The sequence below is a fragment of the Sorex fumeus genome, unplaced genomic scaffold (genome assembly GCF_029834395.1).
Source record: "Sorex fumeus unplaced genomic scaffold, SorFum_2.1 ptg000063l, whole genome shotgun sequence".
Lineage (NCBI taxonomy): Eukaryota > Metazoa > Chordata > Mammalia > Eulipotyphla > Soricidae > Sorex > Sorex fumeus.
The window spans coordinates 493,517-516,799 of NW_026606120.1; the positions used below are offsets into that span (position 1 = coordinate 493,517).

Sequence of the window (23,283 nt, forward strand, 5' to 3'; positions counted from 1 at the left end):
TGCATCGCTCCATCCCGCTCAGAGAGGGGTTGAGTTTCTCTCCCACGCTCCCTGCCCAGAGCAGAGCCCCAGCAGCTGAGGACCTCCGGAGCCAGCCACAGCCATACTGGGACCACTCTCCACACGTCCGGACGGGCCTCATGCATGAAAGAACTGGCAGAGGAACCCAGGCATGTGGGTCCCTGGGCTGAGGTCTCCAGGCCTACTCGGATTGGAACTGGGACTTCTCCACACAGACCCCCCATCTTCCAGTAGGTAGGCATCACACCCACCAGCTGCCACCAGCGCCAAGTTGGTCCCATCAACGGCCAAGATGCAGAGACTATAAAACCCAGCTCCTGGAGAACCATGCAGAGTCTCCTGCCCCCATGCCTGGCTGTCCTCACTGGGGCCCCTTGGAGGGGGGAGGGTTGAGTTTCTCCCCGCCCCCTGCCCTGAGCAGAGCCCCAGCAGCTGAGGACCTCCGGAGCCAGCCACAGCCATGCTGGGACCACTCTCCACACGTCCGGATGGGCCTCATGCATGAAAGTGTGTATATATCCTTTTTGAATTAATGTTTTTGTTTTGGGAACAAATTATAAGAAGTGGTATCACTGAGTGGTATGGAAGTTCTATTCTGATATTTTGGAGATATCTAGTTATTGCTTTCTATATAGGTTGAACCAGACCAACAGTGGATCATTGGTCTTTCCCATCACATGACCATCAATACTATTTCCAGATTTTTTGATATGTGCCATCCTCACAAGTATGCTTGTGAGATGATATCTCAATGATGTTTTGATCTAAATTTCCCTAATCATGAATGATGAAGAACACTTTTTCAAATGCCTATTGGTCATCTGTATGTCTTCTTTGGAAGATGTTGGATAACACTGTGTTGTCCTACCTCCTCCAGCAGGAATCTTCAGGTTTATTTAACCAGTTCCACAACAATACAACTGAGGCACACCCAATTCTATCAAGCATTAATAATCTTGCATTGCTTTTCTCTTTCCTCTATGTCATTCGCATGGCTTCTTTAACAATATCCTTTTTGTATAGACACAGGAAGAAAGTTTATACTAGGTTTTGCAACATGGAAGTTAAAATTGACTCCAAAATAATATTTACTCCTGGGCATCAATATTCACTTGACTTAACCCTCAGTTCCTAGTACTCTAAAAGCAGAGTTCTGATGAGGGACTGGGTGGACCCAGGGCAAGCTGTGAGCTACCCTGGCATCAAAATGGACCAGACCAAGCATGATAATACTTAACTATAAATTAAGAGCTCAGTCATGGACAAGCCCTGACATGACACAAAACGAAGTAACTTAATAAGGACCCTTCTGGTTTTAGGAAAGACTCACCTGGCTTGATGACTGTGGTCTGGAATATATAGCGAGATGTCCCCAGAGAAAGCCAATCTTTAAGTTTAATGTATCTTTTACTGTGTTCATATAAAATGACCAGCAATATTATAAGCAATAAATATACCAGGATTGTGTAAATGGATTACTAGCTGAAGAAAGGAGAATGCAAAACACCCTGGATGGAATCCTGCCGTTGTGCAGATTTCCTAATCTGGAGTGCTTAACCCTTAGATGAAATTTTGTCCTTGAGTTAAACTCCTGAAGGAGTGGCTTTACACTTCTTTGTTGTTATGATAATGTTCAATCTCACCTTTGTGTATCCGTACCCTTCACTTAATCACTTAATCACTTAACTTCCCGTTAGTCGGCGATTTGCTCGAGCGGGCGCCAGTAACGTCTCCATTTGTCCCTGTCGCGTGCTAGTGTAGCCCAATGGCATCTCTTCGCTCCGGGAACATGGAGGGCCTCAAACCGATCGTTCATGATCTTGACAAAGAAGTCTGACCATCTGGTAGGTGGGCGGCCACGCGGTCTCTTGACATCCCGTGGAATCCAATCAGTAACAGCTCTAGTCCAACGGTCGTCTTTAAATCTCATTACGTGACCAGCCCATCTGATTTTCGACACCTTGGCATATGAGACAGCGTCCCTGATCCTTGATCGTCGACGGATGTCAGAACTCCGGATTCGTTCTCTCATTTGAGTGAAACGTGATATTCCAAGCGTAGCTCTTTCTATTCTTCTTTGGGAGACCTGAATGGCGTTCTCATCTTGTTTGCGTAGGGCCCAGGTCTCTGAGGCATATGTTAATGCAGGAAGAACAGTGGAATCAAAGAGATGTGCCCGGAGCCGGAGGTTCTTCGTCCTCTTAGCTATTTCTTCGACGTTCTTGAAGGCGTTCCAAGCCGCTCTCTTCCTCCTGCGCAGCTCGGGTGCCAGGTCATTTGTCATGTTGACCTCTCGACCTAGGTAGACATAGCTGTTGCATTCGGAGATGGTCGTTCCATTGAGAGCGAATGGGGCGTCAGGAACAAGGCTGTTTCTCATAAACATTGTCTTCGTGAGATTCAGCTGTAGTCCTACCTTTCCACACTCACGGTCAAAGTCGGCCAGCATTTGTGCCGCTTGGCTGATGTTTGGTGTTATTAAAACAATGTCATCAGCAAAGCGGAGGTGGTGTAGTTGCCGACCATCTATCTTCACTCCCATTCCTTCCCATTCCAGTCGTCGCATGATGTTCTCGAGGGTGGCACTGAAGAACCCTTCATGATTTCTATATGACTATGCTCTAAGGGGTAAGAGGAGACTAGATGTTGAAGACTAGAAAGTCGAGGACTACATGTTGAAGATGAGGAGGGAAACTGGGACCTTGGTACTACAAGGAGACAGGATGATGGAACTTATGACTGGGAATATGACCAAAATTATGACTACTACTGTGCCATGAAGGGAGAGATCGAACTTCAAGGAAGACAGAGACAAATAAACTGACCAGCTCGGGACTTTGTTCCTGTTTCTCCATTCCCATAGTCCTTCATTCACTATGTCCTGTTGTTCAGTCTGGGGAGGTGATTCCTGGACATGGAATGTGCTCATCTTTGTTTCGGCATCGCCTTTTTTAGTTTCTTGGAAACTAATAGCAAAAATGATCATCTCTTAACGCCATTTATGAATAGGATTGTTTGTGTTGTTGATTTGTGTGTGTGCTTTATAGATATTTGACATTAGCCCTTTATTTGACGTACAACATGATCATTTTCTTCCATTACGTAGGGAATAATTCACCAGCAACAGTTTAATGTTTGAAAATTCTAAATTATTGAAGGGCTGAAAACAAAAAAATCTTTTTGCATACTAAAATACATTCTTTTATATAATTATGTATATAAATAAACATAATTTTATGTATTTGTATGCCTACAATAAGGCATTGCTTATATACCAAGACTATATAATTTTGAATACTAACTCCACAAGAAAAGTATTATCACAGCCACATTATGAATGAGAAAAATATGACTCAGATCTATCTTTATTTGGTTTCAAATACTTCAAGACTTTGCTTAGTTAAAAAGTTTAAAACGCTATCTCTATAGAAAGTCAAGTTCCAGATTTTAATTTAGGTTTCTTTGCATCAAAATCTGATGTACCAAATGTTATATATTTTAATTTAATTCCATTTCAAGCTTACTGCTGTATTGCACAGAGACAAACTAATATATATTTTTTCTGTAATACGGTTCAAGTTGAAATATCTGGACACAGTATTTTCATGATAGAAATACTGGGGCAATGTACTAAAACAATTTCACAGAACAAAATGACTCCATGTGAAATTACACACTCTCTTGTGAGTGAGGTCCCAGAGAGACCAGGAAAACCAGAGAATGCTACTGATACACTTCTTCTCCAAATCTCCAATTGAGAGTGAATATAGAGGAGGATCCAAACCCCTAATTTCTAATACATTCTCTGAATTTCATTGCCTCTCTAAGGTTCTCTCATCCAGAAAGGGAAGAACTAGGGGCTAGAGAAGCTCAGTGCTTTTCTCAACCCTAGGGCACACAGGAATACTTTGGGGTTCAGTGAGTTTTCATTAGATTTACCTGCCTAGAAATATGCAGCAGCCTTATTCATTCTATATTAAAATATGTCTTAATACCATAAGAGAATCTATATGGGTCTATCAAGGCTTCATCTGGGAGGACAAACTACACCTTAAAGACTCTAAATATGCCTGTGATTAATATTCCATTCCTTACTATTGTTATTAACCTAAATAAGAAAAAAAATTGGTATTATCAGAAAAGGGTATTATTGTCTCATAAAAGTACTTTCCCAGGGGTATGATGCTGCCAGGCGGTCAATCTGTACCTGTGAGGCGAGTGCATCAGCAGCCTCATGGCGCCTTCAGACTTCCAGATACTCCAAAATTGCTGCTGTGCCTTTGCCCAGACCCCAAAAACTTGGGGCAAAGTTTACCAAGAAAGTAAACGGCCAAAAGTTAGGTATGTGGGAAACACACCCACAAACCACCTCCGGCTCAGCTATATAATTGGAGGCAAGGCCTCTTTGGTTCCTGATTCAACTGCTTAATGGACATGATCCCAGAGACTCAGAAACGAATCTCAGAACCCAGTGGCTTTAGGTAGAAATGCGTCTGGTCTCTGCAATAGGCTACCGGTACTGGGCCAACCCAGGTGGGAATAGGTTTCATGCCTTGGCCTACTCCCCCTGGCGGCCCAGTGGCCACCATCCGTCTGAGGCCACTGGATAGTCACATTTGGGCCCCCAGGAACGAGACACACAGGGCCTCACGGGATGAGGGTGGAGTCGGGCTTGTCCTCCCCAACCCAACAAGACCACAAGTCATCGCCCACAAATGGCCTCTCTGGCTCCTGATCAAGCTGCTTAACGGCCATGATCCCAGAGACTCAGAAACAAATCTCAAAACTCAGTGGCGTTTGGCAGAAATGCACCCGGACTCCACAGTACGTTACTGTCGCTGGGCCACCCCAGGGAGGAAAGGGTGTTGTCCCTCCACCTGCTCCCTCTTGGCGACTTGGTGGCTGTCATCCTCCAGAGGCCATTGGACAGTCAGGCTTGGGCCCGCAGTAACGAAACTTGTTAGATCTCATGGGATGGGGGGGAGGTGGAGCCGGGCCTGTCCTCCCCACCCTAACGAGACCCCAAGTCATCGCCCACAAACGGCCTCTCTGGCTCCTCATCAAGCTGCTCAACAGCCTTGATCCCAGAGACTCAGAAACAAATCTCGAAACCCAGCAGCTTTTGTCAGAAATGTGTCCGGACCCCGCAGTAGGTTACTGTCGCCTGGCCACCCCAGGGGGGAATGGGTGCTGTCCCTCCTCCTGCTCCCTCTTGGCGACTTGGTGGCTGTCATCCTCCAGAAACCATTGGACAGTCAGGCTTGGGCCCGCAGTGACGAAACTTGTTGGGTCTTACGGGATGGGGGGGAGGTGGAGCCGGGCCTGTCTTCCCCACCCCAATGAGACCCCAAGTCATCGCCCACGAATGGCCTCTTTGGCTCCTCATCAAGCTGCTCAATGGCCATGATCCCAGAGACTCAGGAGCAGATCTCTAAACCCAGTGGCTTTTGGCAGAAATCCCTCCAGATTTAAGTGTTAAAATTTCAGAATTTCAAAACCACATGGCCCTACTGCAGCCACACGACATCATATGTTATTCATAACCAGCAATAGAACACAAATTGTCTATTCTTGCCTTTTCAGCAGATCTGAGTGTTGGGGTAAAATCTTAAATAATGGTGGGTTTGGTGTCGAAATAGTGAATGTGATCAAAGTAGAGAGAGAGTAATGTAGAAATCATCTGCCCCACAGGCAGGGGGAGGGTGTGGGATGGGGGTATACTGGGATTTTTGGTGGTGGAGAATGGGCACTGGTGAAGGTACGGGTGTTTCATTGTATTACTGAGACTTAGACCCAAAAGCTTTGTAACTGCTCTCATGGTGATTCAATAAATAAAATTATATAAAAAAAAGTACTTTCCCAAGAAATTTCCATTTCTCTCTCTTGACTAGAGAATTGCTATCTTTTCTATCTCTGATATCATTCATCATGAATTTAAAGTTTGCAAAAAATTGCCTAAAAAGCAGCATTTTTACTTTTTTTAGATGAAAAATTCTCCCAACTCATTTCTCTTATGCTTATATTAAATTAATTATTTGTTGTTCCAGAGATAGAATCTATATTCAAGGTAAGTACTCTACCTGTAAGATACATCCCTGGCCATGTCATAACTTTTGAAAGTCAAATTTAAGTGTCAGGTTATTTCTTAGCTTTTTTTTTTCTTTTTGGGTCATACCTTGCGATGCTCAGGGATTACTCCTGGCTCTGTACTCAGGAATCACTCCTGGCGGTGCTCAGGGAACCATATGGGATGCTGGGAATTGAACCCGGGTCAGCCGCATGCAAGGCAAACGCCCTACCCGCTGTGCTATAGCTCCAGCCCCATTATTTCTTAGCTTTTTAAAAAAAATTTTGCTGAAGCAAAATTAAACCAAAAAGAAAATACACATATTACTTTCACTCATCCCTGAATCAAGAGGGGCATGTGGCAGTAACCAAGGTAGAGAGAATACAAGGTAGAGAAAAATTAATCTGAGCTATGATAAAAAATTGTCTATATTCAATTTTTTCTCTGTAACTAAACATAAAACTTAAGATGAATATGAAAGAGAGATTATGTTGCACTATAGCATAACAGAACATTATCCTATTCGCTGGAGCGATAGCACAGCGGGTAGGGCGTTCGCCTTACACGCGGCCAACATGGCTGACCCGAGTTCGATTCCTCCGCCCCTCTCGGAGAGCCCGGCAAGCTACCGAGAATATTCAATATGCCAGACACAGTAACAACAAAGTCTCCAATGGAGACATTACTGGGCCCGCTCGAGCAAATCGACGATCAACAGGAGGGACTTTACCTTTATTCTTGAGATTAAAGACAGAAAAAAATTCTATTAAAACAATTAAAATGTTGATGTATTGCTTCCTTGTAAATACTGTATTAGCCACAATGGATTAGAACACTGGGTAGACTCTCCCAAGGATCTCTGTAGTCTGTAACAACTGAAAATTAAGATACATCAACACATTGGTAAAAGTTATAAGGTGTTTGCTCTTCTCCGGGAGATACAGGAGATTCAGAGGAGATGAGAAGAGAGGAGGAACGTATGAAAAAAGAAGGAAGATGATTTTCTGAGTAAGAAAATGGTGATAGATCATCTAGCATCATCCATTCTTCTGTTCTTGTAGATGGGCAGTGAAACTGCAATAGGAGAGTTATGAGACTGCTGGATCCTAAGGAGTTCCATTGTCGCTTTTGAGCCATTTCTTAATTCTCCTCTCTCCACAATTGAGGCAATAAGCTCATCTTACTATTAAACCACATTTCTGTCCAAACCCTTCCCCCCTCCTCAATCTATACTTTCTCCTCTGTGTATGTACTGTATCCTACTCCAATCTCTGATATTTTGGAGGAATCCTCCCAAGGTTTACTATTTGGGTATACTAGAGCTCTACCCAGTGTCGATAAAGAAGTCATGCAGTGCTAGTGATAGAACATGGGGTCCTGTGTATGTCAAGAATGCTCTCCAGACTTTTAAGCTACCTTCCTGGCCAAAATTCTTCCAAATAATCTTAAAAATAGGAATTCTTACAAAATGAATTCTTACCTTCATTTCTAGGGTGTATTTTTCATAAAGGTCCTTAAGGTCTAGAGGCACTACCTGAGCACAGACCTTGGACAATAAAGCTGGTGCATGCCATGATGAACACAAGGCCCAGAGTTAGCACCAGGGTGCAGATCACACTCCCTGTCACCTCTGACATTGGAACTGGAATCCCCAGTTCTATGAAAAGAAAATTGTGGGAGTCAGAATTCAAAGTGCTAGTTTATGTCTTTATTGGGATTGGACGAGGGAGGAGTCACTGATTCCCGACAGACTGATTCTAGTACAAGGATTTGGAAGAAAGAATTATATGATTTGAAATTCTTGATGTATTTAAGGAAAGTGATGTATTTAAAGTAACCTTTGAGTCTTAAAATATACAGGGTAAAGGCAGTATTTATCAGAGAAAAGCAGATGCCAAAATAAGTAGAACTCATGCATACCCCAGTGTATCAGAAGCGACTTGTCCAGGCCCTTGTGTTCCAACTGCAATCATGAATATCATCCTCAGAAGGGATCAAAGTGAAGTAACTTGAGGAAGTAGTGATCATCTTTAGAATGAAAGCTAGTTTTAGCGACACCCTCTTTAACTGAGTGTCCATTGCACAACCATGTCATGTTGATCACAGGAGGGAAGATGGTTTCCACAAGACAGATGAGAATTTTGGCCTCACCTGGCATCGCCTGAAATTTGGGAAGTACAGTCACTTTAGGCACCTCTGTGGAGAGGTACAACGATTTTTATGACTCAAATAGTTCTGTCATGAGGATCTTATTGTGTCCTGGAGAAGTGACCCACCATTTCCCTGACTGTGAACAAGCTATTTTCCTCCTTCTCATTAGAAAACAGAGAACACTGCATGCACTTTATGTTTATTTTATGCTTTGCTGTAGCTGTACTTGCCAGACCTCACTGGGGGTCAAAACCTCCAAATTCACTAAATCTAGATTTCCACCTGATAGTTCCTTTCTTATCCAGTTCCAAATAGACCTCCTTATCTTCACCAAATTCATATGTAAACTGGCCAGAGGAAACATAAATCTCATAGAGTAGCACACCATAGGAACCAACATGGTCAGCTGATGAATGTGGGAGGAAACATGAAGTGGAAGACATAGGAAAAAAATTATTAAAATAAACCCAGAGACAAAGAGACTGTCATTTTTCACCTCGATGTTAAAGTGATGCTTTGCATAGGTAAAATTCAGCACTATCTCCCCTGTTATCCACAGTGGGGGAATCAAAGTAATGGATTCAATAATTACTCTCACCCTTAGTAGTTGTCCATTAAAATCCTATTCGTCTTTGCATCAGATGTGTCCTAAGAAGCACAATTTCACTGTTATCCCTTGCATATCTAATTAGTTTCCTGAAATATCATAAAGTTATGGCAATACAATTGCTTTGGGAATTATTTTTTCTTTTTCAGAAAAAGTGGAATGGACAAATTATCATGATTTTAACTTTTTCCCAGAGTTTTCTTTTGCTTCCCTTTGATTTATAAACTTTCTTTCTTAATTCTTTCATCAACTAAAAACACATACATGATTATTCCTCTCTCCTTAGGACTGTGAAACAACATTTTCTATTTTCTAGAGGGTCCTTTCTCCCTCCCTTCCTTCCTTCCTTCCTTCCTTCCTTCCTTCCTTCCTTCCTTCCTTCCTTCCTTCCTTCCTACTTCCTCTCCTTCCCTCTCTCCCTCCCTCCCTCCCTCCCTCCCTCCCTCCCTCCCTTCCTTCCTACTTCCTCCCTCCATACCTCCCTCCCTCCCTTCCTCCTTCCCTCCCTCCCTCCCTCCTTCCTTCCTTTCTTCCTTCCTCCCTTTCTACCTCACTCCCTCCCTCCATTCTTTCCTTCCTTCTTTCCTTCCTTTCTTCCTTCCCTCCTTCCTTCTTTGTTTCTCACTCTCTCTGTCTCTCTCTCTTTCTCTCTATGTCTCAGGCCAGTTCTGGTGCTGCTCAGTGCTTATTCCTGCTTTGCCCTCCTAGGTGACCTAGAGAATGAATACAGGTCAGCAACAAGGCAAGCTGGCCTGGCATCTGTATTATTTCTCCAGTCTCTAGTCTGTGCTTTCATAACAGTGGTGAGCCTTAAAGGAACACTCTGATTACTTCTCAAACATGAAAACATTATTAGATATCATTATTAGATTTTGGATTACTTTTATTAGTCACCACTTTTATTTTTCTAGAAGAAGGTTGATACTCTACTTTGTATGATGTTGCACTTATATTCATGGAGAGTCCATAAGTGAAACAGTCCTGCATGGCAGAGCCTGGCAAGCTATCTGTGGCGTATTCGATATGACAAAACCAGTAAATCCAATGGGTCTCATTCCCTTGACCCTTAAAGAGCCACCAATACAGCAGCATTAAGAATGATGAGGAAGACCGATAAATTCTCAAGGCCGAATAAGTCTGCCCAAATGAAGAAAGACAAAAATGACTGTCTGTACTTTCAATGCACGTATGCTGGCATCAGATGCATCCATCGAGGACCTGATGGTACAAGCATGAAAGAAAAAGTACGACATCATTGGTCTGACTGAGACAAGAAGGCATCAATCACACCATGCCGTTTTCGACACTGGAGAAGAACTGTTCCTCAGAACATGTGACAAAAGAGGCATCAGAGGTGTCGGTGTCCTTGTCAACATGAACTTGGCCATGAGCATTGATTCATTCAAACCAGAATCAGACAATTACACTTGAATAGATGTGGCTCACTGCCAGCAGTTTCCATCTTCGTCATCTACGTGCCAACATCCAATTATGATGAAGGAGAAATTGAGAAGTTCTACATGGAGCTGGAGAAGTTCTATAAAGAAGACCACACCTTCTATAAGTTCACTATCGCTGATTTTAATACCAAGATAGGACCAAGAAGATCAGTCAAAGAACTCCACATCAGGACCCAAGGCCTAGAATGGAACAAATAGGGTGAGAGACTGTCTGAGTTCATCATGTTGACCAAAACTATCCAAGGTAACTCACACTTCCAGGAGGCCGAATCTAAACGTTGGACATGGTAGTCTCCTGGTGGACAGTTCCACAATGAAATTGACCACATCATATTCAATTGATGGTTTTGCCTGACCGATGTTGCTGTTGTCCCAAAATTCCAAACGGGATCGGACCACCTTCGTGCAAAATTCTACTTCACAGAGCGGGGAGAAAGGGCTGCAAAGTTTAGAAAGAGAACTCCCAGAACGACCACCAACTGGGAGCTATTTGGCACTATTGCTGCAACATGGGAAGATGCTGTCATTGACAACATTGACGAGGAATACGATTGACTGGTTCAGCACTAAATATATTGTTCCCATCGTTCTCCTTTTTGAAATTCGACACGCCATTTCGTTGGTAAAGAAATGAACAGCACCTGGCCTAGACAAGTTTAGACCTGAACACCTGAAGAACCTGTCATCAGTACTCATCAATACACTGACTCGGCTCTTCACACACTACCTGTCTGAATGCAAGGTTCCGTCCCAATGGAAAACCAGCAGGAGTGTTCTACTGTACAAGAAGGGAGACATCTAGTACATTGGCAACTATCGCCTGATCTGCCTATTGTCTGTCATCTACAAGCTGTTCACTCGAGTCATCCTGAATAGGATTGGCAGAACACTAGATGAAGAACAACCATGCTAGCAAGCTGGGTTCCGCAAAGGATTCAGCAAAATGAACCATATGCACACGATAACCAAGCTCACTGAGGTTTCTCGGGAGTTCAAGATGCCGCTCTGTCTAACGTTCATTGATTTAAAGAAGGCCTTTGATTCTGTTGAGACGGAAGCGGTCATTGAAGCCCTAGCCAATCAGGGCATTCAAGCCCAATACATCAAGATCCTCCGTGAGCTGTATTGCGGATTCACTACCAGGATCTCACCATTCTACAAAGAAGTGATCATTGATGTCAAGAGAGGGGTTCAGCAGGGTGATACCATTTCACCGAAACTCTTCAGTGCCACCCTCGAGAACATCATGCGACGACTGGAATGGGACGGAATGGGAGTGAAGATAGATGGTCAGCAACTACACCTCCTCCGCTTTGCTGATGACATTGTTCTAATAAGACCAAACATTAGCCAAGTGGCACAAATGCTGGCCGACTTCGACCGTGAGTGTGGATAGGACTTCAGTGAATCTTACAAAGACAATGTTTATGAGAAACAGCCTCGTTCCTGACGCCCCATTCGCTCTCAACGGAACGACCATCTCCGAATGCAACAGCTATGTGTACCTAGGTCGAGAAGTCAACATGACAAATAACCTGGCACCCGAGCTGCGCAGGAGGAAGAGAGGGCTTGGAACGTCTTCAAGAGCACTGAAGAAATAGCTAAGAGGATGAAGAACCTCCGGCTCCGGGCACATCTCTTTGATTCCACTGTTCTTCCTGCATTAACATATGCCTCAGAGACCTGGGCCCTACACAAACAGGATGAGAATGCTATTCTGGTCTCCCAAAGAGGAATTGAAAGAGCTATGCTTGGAGTATCGCGTTTCACTCAAATGAGAGAAAGAATTTGGAGTTCCGACCTCCATCGAAGAATCAGGGACGCTGTCTCATTTGCCAAGTCGTCAAAAATCAGATGGGCTGGTCACATAATGAGATTTAGAGACGACTGCTGGACTAGAGCCATTACCGACTGGATTCCACAGGATGTCAAAAGACCGAGTGGCCTCCCACCTACAAGATGGTGAGACTTCTTCATCAAGATCATGACGATCAGTTTGAGGCTCTTTGTGTTCCTAGAACGAACAGACACCATTGGGCTACACTAGCACGCAACAGGGACAAATGGAGCTCTTTGGCACTACTGCGGCAACATGGGATGATACCATTGTTGACAACATTTAAGAGGAATATGATTGACTGGTTCAGCACCTCCATGATTGTGCGAGGAACACCAGGAGAGAGATAGCCACAAAAAAACCTGTCTTTGAAAACTCTTGAGCTTATTCGCCAACGTGGTTTGGCACATGCCTCAGGCAACTGAAAGCGAACGTCTGAGCTCCCAAAGTAGTGCAGAGATGTGATCAAGGAAGACCTCAAAGAGAGAAGAGCAGAAGTGCTGGTAGATGCGGTAGAAGCCGGGAAAAGTATTCGTGATGCCCGCCTGTCCTTCACCAACTACAAGACCAAGATGACTGCCCTCCGACGTCCTGATGTATCTATCACATCTTCCAGAAGGGCATTGGAGAAGACTTTTTCATGACTTCTACTCAAATCTCTTCGATAGCCATGTCCATCTGCCCACATACCAAATTCCACAGGATGGATATGTCGTTCCCAATGTTCTCCCTTCCGAAATCCAACACGCCATTTCGTCAGTAAAGAAACAAACAGCACCCGGCCCAGACAAGGTCAGACCTAAACACCTGAAGAACCTGCCGTCAGTACTCTTCAAATCACTGGTTCGGGTCTTCTTCTTGACACAATTTTAAAAATATGGATATATACAATAATTCTTTTCATCTTATACCTGTTCCAATCTTTGAACTAGTTAGTTACATCACAGTACTCAATTAATTGGAACAGATTTGACATTTTGTGCTAGTCTCAATCACTGTTTTGTAATGTTCAGTGTGGGCAATGTCCTAGTGGTTCTTTTTTTTTTTCCCTTTATTTTATTTTATTTTTCTAAAAGTTGTAGATTTACAATTTTTTGTGCTTTGGTTTCAATTATACAATGATCAGATACCCATCCCTCCACCAGTGCCCATTTTCCACCACCATGGATAATATCCCTCCCACCCCCATCCCCCCATCCCCCCTGTCTCTGTGGCAGGGCAATCCCCTGTGTTCTCTCTCTCCTTTTGGGTGTTGTGGTCTGCAAAAGAGGCATTGAGTGGCAAACATGTTCAGTCCATAGTCTACTTTCGACATGCATCTCCCCTCCTGGGAGGATCCTCCAAACATCCTTTATTTGGTGCTCCCTTCTCTATCTGAATAGCCCTTTCCTCTAGGGTACCCGGCTGGCCTCTAAGTTATGGAGTAATCCTCCTGGTGCTGATCTCAGCTATTCTTGGGTATTAATCTCATATTTTGTTACTTTATATCCCCCAGATGAATGCAATCTTTCTATGTCTATCCCTCTCTTTCTGACTCATTTCGCTTAGCATGATACTTTCCATATTGTACCACTTGTATGTAAATTTCATGACTTCATCTTTTCTAAGAGCTACATAGTACTCCATTGTGTAGATGTACCAAAGTTTCTTTAACCAGTCATCTGTTCTTGGGCATTCAGGTTTCTTCCAGTTTCTGGCTATTGTAAAGAGTGCTGCAATGAACAAACAAGTGCAGATGTCACTTCGACTATACATTTTTGCCTCTCTGGGATATATTCCCAGGAGTGGTATTGCTGGGTCAAATGGGAGCTCAATTTCTAATTTTTTGAGAATCGTCCATACTGTTTTCCAGAAGGGCTGAACCAGTGGACATTCCCACCAACAGTGAAGGAGTGTCCCTTTCTCGCCACATCCACGCCAGCATCGGTTGCTTTTGTTCTTTTGAATGTGGGCCAGTCTCTGAGGTGTGAGATAGTATCTCATTGTGGTTTTGATCTGCATCTCCCTGATGATTAATGATGTAGAGCATTTTCTCATGTGCTTTTTTGCCATTCGGATTTCTTCTTTGAGAAAGTTTCTGTTCATTTCATTGCCCCATTTTTGGATGGGGTTGGATGTTTTCTTCTTGTGGAGTTTAACCAGTATTTTGTATATCCTGGATATCAACCCCTTGTCAGATGTGTATTCGGTGAATATCCTTTCCCATTCTGTAGACTGTCTTTGTATTTTGGTCACTGTTTCTTTGGAGGTGCAGAAGCTTCTTAGTTTAAGATAGTCCCATTTATCTATCTCTGTTTTCACTTGCTTGGCCAGTGGCGTGGCATCTTTGAAGATACCATTAGCTTCAATGTCATGGAGGGTTTTGCCAACTTTGTCTTCAATGTACCTTATGGTTTCTGGTCTGATGTTGAGGTCTTTAATCCATTTTGATCTTACTTTTGTACATGGTGTTAGGCAGAGTTCTGAGCCTATTTTTTTGCATGTAGCCGTCCAGTGATGCCAACACAATTTATTAAAGAGGCTTTCCTTACTCCACTTCACATTACTTGCACCTTTATCAAAGATTAGATGAGCATATGATTGAGGAGAGATGTCAGTGTATTCAACCCTGTTCCATTGGTCTGCAGTTCTGCCTTTGTTCCAGTACCATGCTGTTTTAATTATTACTGCTTTGTAGTACAGTTTGAAGTTCGGGAGGTTGATTCCTCCCATTTTCTTTTTCCCAAGAATTGCTTTAGCTATTCGTGGGGGCTTATTGTTCCATATAAATTTCAAGAGTGTTTGCTCCATTTCTTTGAAGAATGTCATGGGTATCCTAATAGGCATTGCATTGAATTTATACAATGCTTTCGGTAGTATTGCCATTTTGACAATGTTAAGTCTCCCGACCCATGAGCAGGGGATATCTTTCCATTTCCTCATGTCCTCTTTTATTTCCTGAAGTAGCGTTTTGTAGTTTTCTTTGTACAGGTCCTTTACTTCCTTAGTTAAGCTGATTCCTAGGTACTTGATTTTCTGGGGCACAATTGTGAATGGGATTGTTTTTTTCATGTTGCTTTCTTCTCTCTCACTGTTTGCGTATAGGAAAGCCATGGACTTTTGGGTATTGATTTTATAACCTGCAACTTTACTATACGAGTCTATTGTTTCTAGGAGTTTTTTGGTGGAAGTTATTGGGTTCTCTAAGTAGAGTATCATATCATCTGCGAATAGTGAGAGCTTGATTTCTTCCTTTCCTACCTGAATGCCCTTAATATCTTTTTCCTGCCTAATCGCTATTGCAAGTACTTCCAGTACTATATTGAACAGCAGTGGAGAGAGTGGGCATCCCTGTCTCGTCCCTGATCTTAGAGGGAAGGCTCTCAGTTTTTCCCCATTGAGGATGATGCTTGCTGTAGGCTTGTGGTAGATGGCTTTAATTATGTTGAGGAAGGTCCCCTCTATACCCATTTTGGCTAGGGTTTTCATCATAAAGGGGTGCTGGATCTTATCAAATGCTTTCTCTGCATCTATTGATATGATCATATGCTTTTTATCTTTTCTTTTGTTGATATGGTGGATTATGTTGATTGATTTCCGAATGTTAAACCATCCTTGCATCCCTGGGATGAATCCTACTTGGTCATGGTGTATGATCTTTTTAATGAGTAGTTGGATTCTATTTGCTAGTAGTTTGTTGAGGATCTTTGCATCTGTGTTCATCAGGGATATCGGCCTGTAATTCTCTTTCTTTGTGGTATCTCTGTCTGCTTTTGGTATCAGTGTGATATTTGCTTCGTAGAAACTGTTTGGAAGTGTTTTTGATATTTCAATTTCGTGGAAAAGCTTAAAGAGCATTGGGAGTAAGTCCTCTTTAAAGATTTGGAAGAATTCACTAGTGAATCCATCCGGGCCAGGACTTTTGTGCTTGGGGAGACTTTTTATTACCATTTCAATTTCCTTGATGGTGATAGGTCTGTTCAGGTATTCCAGGTCTTCTTGGTTCAGCCTTGGGAGTCTGTAGGAGTCTAGGAATTTATCCATTTCCTCGAGGTTTTGATGTTCCGTGGCATAAAGCTTCTCAAAGTACTCCCTGAGGATCCTCTGAATTTCTGTGGTTTCTGTTGTAATGACCCCCTTTTCATTTCTGATTCGGTTTATTAGGGTTTTCTCTCTCCCTTTCTTTGTGAGTTTTGCTAGAGGCTTATCGATCTTGTTAATTTTCTCGAAGAACCAGCTCTTGGTTTCATTGATCTTTCGGATTGTTTTTTGGGTTTCCATCTCGTTAATCTCTGCTCTGAGTTTTATTATTTCCTTTCTCCTGTTCGGGTTGTGCTCCTTTTTTTGGTCCTTCTCCAAGCTCTTAAGCTGTGAGGTTAGGTTACTTATGTGTGCTCGCTCCTCCTTCCTGAGGAATGCTTGTAGAGCTATAAACTTTCCTCTTAACACAGCCTTTGCTGTGTCCCATAAGTTTTGGTAACTCGTGTTCTCATTTTCATTCGTTTCTAGGAATCTTTTGATTTCCTCTTTGATTTCCTGTCTAATCCACTCGTTGTTCAATAGTGCACTGTTTAATTTCCAGGTGTTTGATTTAGTTTTCTGTTTTTGTGTGTGATTTACTTCTAATTTCAGCGCATTATGGTCTGAGAAGATTGTCGATACAATCTCTACCTTCTTAATTTTATGGAGGCATGTTTTGTGGCTCAGCATGTGGTCTACCTTGGAGAATGTTCCATGTATGCTTGAGAAGAATGTGTATTCAGCTTTTTGTGGATGAAGTGTCCTGTATATATCTACTAAGTCCCTTTCTTCCATTGTTTCCCTCAAATGAAGTATGTCCTTGCTAAGCTTGAGTCTGGTTGATCTATCAAGAGGTGACAAAGCAGTGTTGAAGTCTCCCACTAGTATTGTGTTGCTATTGATGTCTTTTTCCAAATCTATGAGTAGTTGTTTTAAGTACTTGGCTGGTCTCTCATTAGGTGCATATACATTTATTATTGTAAGTTCTTCCTGTTGTACAGATCCTCTGATCAATAAGAAATGGCCTTCACTGTCTCTTATGACCTTCCTCACTCTGAAATCGATGTGGTCTGATATAAGGATGGCTACCCCAGCTTTTTTATGGGAGCTGTTTGCCTGTAGGATTGTTTTCCAGCCTTTGACTCTGAGTCTGTGTTTGCTTTGACTATTGAGATGCGTTTCTTGCAGGCAGCAGAATGTTGGGTTCAATTTTCTAATCCATCCTGCCACTCTAGTAAAAAGTAAAGTAAAGGCCCTCCCGTTGATCGTCGATTTGCTCGAGCGGGCCCAGTAACGTCTCCATTGGAGACTTTGTTGTTACTGTGTCTGGCATATCGAATACTCTCGGTAGCTTGCCGGGCTCTCCGAGAGGGGCGGAGGAATCGAACTCGGGTCGGCCATGTTGGCCGCTTGTAAGGCGAACACCCTACCCGCTGTGCTATCGCTCCAGCCACTCTATGTCTTTTAATTGGTGCGTTTAGCCCATTGACATTGAGAGAGATTATTGTTATGGGATTTTGTCCCATTGTTATGTTAAAATTTGGTGTATTTGAGGGGCCTTTCTTGCCTTAAAGTAGCCCATTTAGTTGTTCTTGTAACCATGGTTTTGAGTCTATGAAGTTCCTGAGCTGTTGTTTGTCTGTGAAACTGTGTGTTGTTCCTTCTATTATGAATGAGAGTCTTGCTGGGAAAAGTATTTTGGGGGAGGCATTTATTTCATTGAGTTTTTTTACTATGTCCCACCACTGTTTTCGGGCCATGAGGGTTTCATAAGAAAAATCAGCTGTGAATTTTAAGGATGCTCCTTTGTAAGAGATTTCTTTCTTCGATCTTGCTGCTTTCAGAATTTTGTCTCTGTCTAAGGTTTTGGTCATTTTGATCAGAATGTGTCTTGGGGTATTTTTATTCGGATTTCTTCTAGCTGGTACCCTTCGGGCCTCCTGAATGTGGTCACAAGTTTTCTTCAGCTCTGGAAATGTTGTAGCAATGATGTCTTTGACAGTTTCTTCTTCATCGAGGTTTTCTTCCTGTCCCTCTGGGACTCCAATAATTCTTATGTTACCCCTCTTGGCTTCATCACGATCTTCTCTTGCCATCTGTTCCCGAATTGTGAGTCTCTTTTCCATTTTCTGCTCTTTTCTGGAGAGTCTCTGAACTTCATCTTCGAGCTCACTGATTCTGTTCTCAGCTGCTCTTACTCTGCTGCTGAGGCCTTCCACTGAGCTTTTCAATTCGCCTACGAGATTTTTCAGGTCTGACATTTCTGATTGCATTTTCCTCATTTCTGCCTTCAGATCCTCTTGTCTTCTATTGGCATTGGTTTCCGTTGTTTCTTTTAATTCCCTAAGCATCCTAAGTAGCTCCCTTCTGAATTCCTTGTCAGAGAGGTTGTCTAACACTACAGTACTGTTGGTGTCATCTGGGCTAGACTCTTCAATGTGAATGTTTGGTGGGCTTTTGCGTTGCTTTCCCATTGTGAGAGGTGTGGTTTAGTCCGTCACGTTCAGTGTTACTATTCTGCTTGATATGCAGTGTGAGTTAAGATAGGCTTATGAGTTATTGGCAACTGTGTTTCTAGTGGCTGAGCTAAAATAGAGAAGTTTCCATCTAAGAAGTTCGCTTATGGTTCCTATGGCATATGTAGTAGGAAAATATTTCGCGGCCGCATTAGCGGCCGCGGCTCCGGAAAGAGTCCCTGGCGCTGGGCGAGGAGTTGGGAATGTCTCCTGTTTGGAATTGGAGCCGTTCAGCTTTGTTGCCCAGAGCTGGGCCTCTGTGCCCGTCCCACGCGGATCAGGGGTTGAAAACCGGCTGTCTAGGGGCTGTTTCTAGCTGCGCGTGCCTAGAGAGGAACCCAGGCCCTTGGGGGCGGGCTGTACCTGTTGGAATTGGAGCCGTTCAGCTTTGTTGTCCAGAGCTGGGCCTCTGTGCCCGTCCCACGCGGATCAGGGGTTGAAAACCGGCTGTCTAGGGGCTGTTTCTAGCTGCGCGTGCCCAGAGAGGAACCCAGGCCCTTGGGGGCGGGCTGTACCTGTTGGAATTGGAGCCGTTCAGCTTTGTTGTCCAGAGCTGGGCCTCTGTGCCCGTCCCACGCGGATCAGGGGTTGAAAACCGGCTGTCTAGGGGCTGTTTCTAGCTGCGCGTGCCCAGAGAGGAACCCAGGCCCTTGGGGGCGGGCTGTACCGTCCTAGTGGTTCTTGCAGCATATTCTTTCCACCATTAATATATGCAAAAAATAGGGGACAAATACCATGTGTTTTTTATATTTGAATCCATAAAACAGCTTACTGTATACCAAAATATGATACATTCTATGTAAACTGCTATTCTTGAGAATCACAAAGATTCTGTGGAAGAGGGCAGGCATGGTGATAGCAGAAGATATAAATATCAAAGTCAGCAGTGATGAGAGTCCATTATGATTTTTGATTGCTTATCTGTGGTTATCTTAAGGGCTTCTTCCTCCATAGTAGTATTAAAAGTCATACTTCCTAACCATATAGGTATAAGGATTCAAGTTAGATTAAACATTAAAGTATCTGTAGCGGCAGAAAAATAGTACAAAAGGTATGGCACTTGCCTTGCATGCTGTTGACCTGAGTTTGATCCCAGACATGCTGAACCCTGCCTGGAGTGATCCTTTAACTCACAATCAGAAACCAGCCCTGAGCTCTGCTTGGTACAGTCAGGTGTGGCCTACAAATATTAGATTTAGTTGTGTTTATCAGTGATCTCAGCACAAAACATTAATTTTGTTTCTGATGAAGCTATAAACTTTTTATTAGCTTCAGAGTGTTTGAATATGTCAAAATCTCTGAGCATGATGAAATGCATTTTAAAATTTTCAGCCCATCACGCCACCATATTATGCCACCTATGTGAATAAGCTGCAGATACATTGCAGTAGATCTGAGCAGGAGTGTACATTTTGTATGCATTGTGTAGGGGTATGGTGCTGCCAGCAGGTGAACCTGTACCTGGGGGCAAATGCATTCAGCAGTCTGATGGTGCCTTCAGACTTCCTGATATCCCATAATTGCCACTGTGCCTTTGTCCAGACCTCAACAACTATGGACCAAATTTCCCAAGAAATTAAATGGCTAAATGTTAGGTATGTGGGAGCCACACCCACAAACCACCTCCAGCTCAGCTATACAATTTTATTTATTGGCCTTATTTCAGAGATCCAAAAATCTCGAAAGAGATTAAAAACCTCAGTTAGGGCCAGCAATGCAGTGTGCTGCAGGTGAGTGGGCATGCCCTTCAGGAAGTATGCCAAGAGTTTATTTCTCTGGAAAAGATGGAAACAAGAACCATAATGCAGAGACACACAAGAAGAATCTCCGAACAGAGCAGCTCACTGTAGAGATGCTTCTAAACTTTAATCCAGGCTGAGTTCACTGGAGTGCCTCAGATGGGGGCAGGCGTCATCCTTATACCTGCTTCCTAAGAACCCTGATGGTTGCCAACTTCCAGAATCCAATAATCCACAAACTCCAGACCTCAAGGGATAGGGTATGGGATGGTCCTTCTCATCCCCCCATCCCCATGAGATCCTGGAAGTCATGCCCACAAACTGCCTCTGGCTACTTAAGCTTTTTAATGGCCATGATCCAGAGACACATAAAAGAATCTCTGAAAAGAGCAGCACACTGCAGAGATTTTTACAGAACCTAATTATTTGGAATTTTGGAGTCCACGTGACATCTTATGCTATTGATAACAAGCAATACAAAAGAGATGACACGAGATATTGTCTACCTTAGAGGCAGCGGGAGGGGTTGGATTGGGGGGGAACTGGGATTCTTGATGGTGGAGGATGTGCACTGATGGAGGGTTGGATGATCGATTTTTGTACGAGTGAAACTCAGACAGGAAAGCTTTGTAACTGTATCTCACGGTAATTAAATAATAATAATAAAATTAACATTATGAATTAAAAAAACAATGTGGAGTTCATGCCCAATTCAATCAGCTTAATAAATGCCTAAATAAATAGCAGTGCTCCTACATTAAAAAAATATAAGCCAACGATAAAGAATGTTCACAATCTCTATTAAGGGCAAAACCACAAGTGTGCTAATTCTATTGTATACACTCACAATGGAACATAAACTATTATGATTCATAATAATGTAAAAATATGCATAGTATAAATATCTTTTTAAAATTTTTCTGGTGATTCGGTATTATTATACAAAACTTTCTGTGAGGAATGCTGTAAAGAGTCTAGAGGTTTGCAGGAAAAGATCATAATATTTATTAAATATATATATGTATGCATGTATGCCAGAATTAATATTGTGTTAGGCAAAAGAAACAATGAGCAAAGAGTAAGAGCACTTTTGTACCCACAAAGAAGCCGCAGAGATCTTAGTCCCATGCAAAAAAAAAAAAAAGAAGAAGAAGACGACTTGCCACCTTAGGGCGCAACCCAGAGAAACCTGCTTTGCAAAAACTGATTTTTTCTTTAAAGAGTTACATCGAACAGCTCAGTCCTGAAACCCTACTTGCCTTCTGTCTCCATAGATTCTTTCTTTAAGGAAGATGCAGGTCAATTGTCCAAGCAAAGTTGCCATTACTTATTTATTTCCTTCCAATAAAGCCTATTCATTCATTCATTCATTCATTCATCATCCTGTTATTCGTTGATTGCCTCGAGCAGGCCCCAGTAACGTCTCTTTCATCCTAGCCCTGAGATTATATTCCAGGCTCTTTAGGAGAATGAGACCCATCATTGTTACTGGTATCTGGCATATTTGGTACGCCACGGGGAGTTTGCCAGACTCTGCCCTGTGGGCAGGCTACATTCGATAGCCTGCAAGTTTGTGCAAAGTAGGAATGAGATAATAAGATGTCATAAAAAGATGTCCTGATAAGATGTCGGCCGCGCGGTTCGGGAGCTGGATTTTATAGTCTCTGAGTCTTGGCCGCTGATGGGATTACACGGTGTCAGGAGGCCAGGTGGTGGGTGTGACCCCCGCCTACTGGAATTTGGAGGATCTGGGTGGAGGATGCTCAACTCCAATCCGAGTAGGCTTGGAGATCTCGGCCCCGGAACCCGCGTGGCTTTGTCCCTCTGCCAGTACCTTCATGTGTGCGGAGAGTGGTCTCGGCATGGTGGTGGCTGGTCCTGGAGGTCTTCCGCTGCTGGAGCCCTGGTCGGGGCGGGGAGGAAAGCTCAACCCGCTCCCCTCCAAGGGACCCCGGTGAGGAACAGCCAGGCGCAGGGGCAGGAGACTGCACTGGTCTCATCTGGGAGCTGGATTTTATAGTCTCTGAGTCTTGGCCGCTGATGGGACTACACGGTGCCAGGGGGCCAGGTGGTGGGTGTGACCCCCGCCTACTGGAATTTGGAGGATCTGGGTGAAGGATGCTCAACTCCAATCTGAGTAAGTTTGGAGATCTCGGCCCCGGAACCCGCGTGGCTTTGTCCCTCTGCCAGTACCTTCATGTGTGCGGAGAGTGGTCTCGGCATGGTGGTGACTGGTCCTGGAGGTCTTCGGCTGCCGGAGCCCTGGTCGGGGCGGGGAGGAAAGCTCAACCCGCTCCCCTCCAAGGGACCCCGGCGGGGAACAGCCTATGGGTAAAGTAATATCATTAGTGTCCACCAGGTAGTGCCACTTCAATAATGCTACTGGTTAAAGATCCTGTGATAAAATGGTGTGAGGGATAGGTGAGTTACGCAGTTATTAGGAAGTCTAATCCCTGAGTCTATGATAAGAAAAGCATACTCTAAAGCATGTCTGCCTAGAGACGAATGAGGTGCTTTAACTCCATTGATGATTGGTTCCTTAGCTAAGTATTCTCCAACGCTATGGTTCTTGAAAGCCTTCATAGGTTTTTTTACTTCTTTGAAATTGGTACATTTTCATTAGACTTGAGCTGTATTGATTAAAATAAGCTTTTCTTTTGTTCTCAGATTGTGTGTTGGAAGATGGCTTGGTGCATCCCCAGAGGCCTGGGGATAGTAGCTGTGATGTGATTGTAGTCGTGTGGAGCACTCCAGTGACTGAGGGCAGAGACACTCCAAGTAAGTGCAGACTCCATAGCCACTACCTTGGGGGAAAGGTGATGAGGGCCCTTTGGGTTTGAGTGGAGGAATCTTTGATCTTAGGAAACAATCTTCATTCACAAATTT

At 43.5% G+C, this 23,283-nt stretch overlaps 2 protein-coding genes across 5 annotated transcripts in view; one reads left to right on the forward strand and one right to left on the reverse strand.

Moving 5' to 3' along the window:
• LOC130035299 (rano class II histocompatibility antigen, A beta chain-like) overlaps positions 1 to 23,283 on the forward strand; it is a 375,487-nt gene that overhangs the window by 323,188 nt on the left and 29,016 nt on the right. The window lies entirely within an intron of this gene.
• LOC130035302 (HLA class II histocompatibility antigen, DQ alpha 1 chain-like) overlaps positions 7,116 to 23,283 on the reverse strand; it is a 76,892-nt gene continuing 60,724 nt past the window's right edge. The window contains exon 5 of the mRNA XM_056126915.1: positions 7,116 to 7,162. The gene's annotated coding sequence lies outside the window, so the exon portion shown is untranslated. The remainder of the gene's footprint in view (positions 7,163 to 23,283) is intronic.